Source organism: Nicotiana tabacum, chromosome 7 (genome assembly GCF_000715075.1).
Source record: "Nicotiana tabacum cultivar K326 chromosome 7, ASM71507v2, whole genome shotgun sequence".
In the NCBI taxonomy this organism is placed as follows: domain Eukaryota; kingdom Viridiplantae; phylum Streptophyta; class Magnoliopsida; order Solanales; family Solanaceae; genus Nicotiana; species Nicotiana tabacum.
Genome location: NC_134086.1, coordinates 55649382 through 55651447, shown reverse-complemented (window position 1 = coordinate 55651447; position 2066 = coordinate 55649382).

Sequence of the window (2066 nt, the reverse complement as noted above, 5' to 3'; positions counted from 1 at the left end):
CAACCTCTCTGTAGTACCTCGTTTACTAGTTAAATTCATATTTGTCTTTCGTACAAAAAAAAAAAAGACTCAACTTTCAGTTAGCTTTTAGTTATCAGATACAAATTCAGCTTCAGCTTCAGCTTTTAATTGCTTTCAGTATCATATACAAATTCAGTCTTTAGCTTTCAATTATCAGTTTTAAATTCAGTTCTTAGTATTAGTTTTAGGCTTTAGATTATTCATCAGTTTTTTTATTATGTGAATTGCTTGCTTTATTTACAGCCCATGCTAGTCTTTTTCTCAGTTTAGGGGCTGGTGAACAAGACTTTCTGGGTATTTTTGGTGATACTTAGCTCGTTTGATCTGCCATATCATGTGGCAGGCGTTGAGTTTGTAGGTGACGAACCACGTGACTAGGGACACATTCAATAGATTCAGTCGGTGAGCCGTTGATTTTATCCAATTGACCAATATTTTTTCAGTCCATTAGTTGTAAATAAACATTTATATTATTCCAGGATAATGCCCCGAATACTTACATATTAAGATTTTTCAGATAGAGGTTCATGAACTTATCGTAGTGGGTTTAGATCTTCGACTGCTTTTCGTCAAATATTATTAAATTAGTTTTTGATATATGTAATTTAAGGATTTTCGAACTTTAACATGTTCATTATGCTCAGTATTACTTTTCAGATAGTTAGGACAGGATCCACTCAACGAGTTCGTATAGGTTGGGTGCCATCACCTTCCACCTCAGTTTTGAGGCGTGACTCTTAATTTGATGAACTTGTATGATCTTAAAATGGATATTCTATAATATTGCGAGTAACTTGATTATTTTTTTAAAGAAAAGAAAATAGAAATCGAACTTGTACTGAGTCACTATAAAATAAGATGGATTGACCAGAAGGAAGAGAATCACATGAAAACTATGGAATAATGGGTTTTTGGTGGAAAGAAAGGTAAGTTTACAAACATTGAGCTGCTTATGTGAGTGGCACACAAATACAGAGACCCAACACACGTTGATTTTGTGTGTTGCCGTTACAATTCAATGTCGTTTTGTTTCAAACCTAAATCTCACTTTTAATACGAGGAATAACTTTTCATCCAAACATATCCCTCTTTCCTCTAGTATCTAAGACTATAAATTCCTATTGAACTTGTTAAAAAGATTTAAAACAAAAAAGAAATTGGGATGAAACTACAATATTCTCCTCGCCTTGAGCATCAAATAAATGGGAAAAGTAAATCTGATTTCAAAGTATTAATAACGGTGAGATATTTTGGGTGTGTTTGACCTGATGGAAAATATTAAGGTTGATTTCAAAATTAAAAAATATTTTTTAATTTTCTCATGTTTGGTTGTATTAAATATTTTGAATTTTTTTTCTTCTTATAAACTCAATTGGAGAAAAATGACTTTTCTACCAAAAGGAGATAAAATATTTTTCAAAACTTTTTCTCAACCTTCCCCACCTTCCACCCCGACCCCCATGCACCCCCTTTCCCCTTCCTTTTGTGCCCCCCTAATCTGAGCACCCCTCACCCCCCTTGCGCTACCTCCCTTCGAACCCACCCCCTAATAACGTCACCGGTACTTCGGCCCCTAGACTTTGAGCTACCACCCTCCCCGCCCTTTCCCATTTCATCTCATATAATGTTTGCCTAAATTATATATATTCTAAAAATATTTTCTGCTATCTAATCAAACACCAAAAAGTACCTACAAAATCACTTATTTTCCAAAAGACATATTCTAAGGAAAATATTTTCCTTTGTACCAAGGCACTCCCTTTGACATTTGAATCTTCACGTTTGAACTTCACGAGCAAGCCTCAAAGGAAGTTCTTTCTTTAGGCATATATTTTTTTTTTTCAGTGAAATCTTTTGGCCTTTCCTTTACCCCCTCCTTTTTTTGTTCTTTAAAAGCATAATTTTAGTAAGTTTAAATTTAGAAAGTAATTTCAAGGAACAATATTTTATTAAATTGTATTATATGTGGAAAATTCAAACAAGGTTAAGAAAATACTAGAGCCTGTTTGTATTAGCTGATTGTAAATAGTTGATAAGCTTGAAGT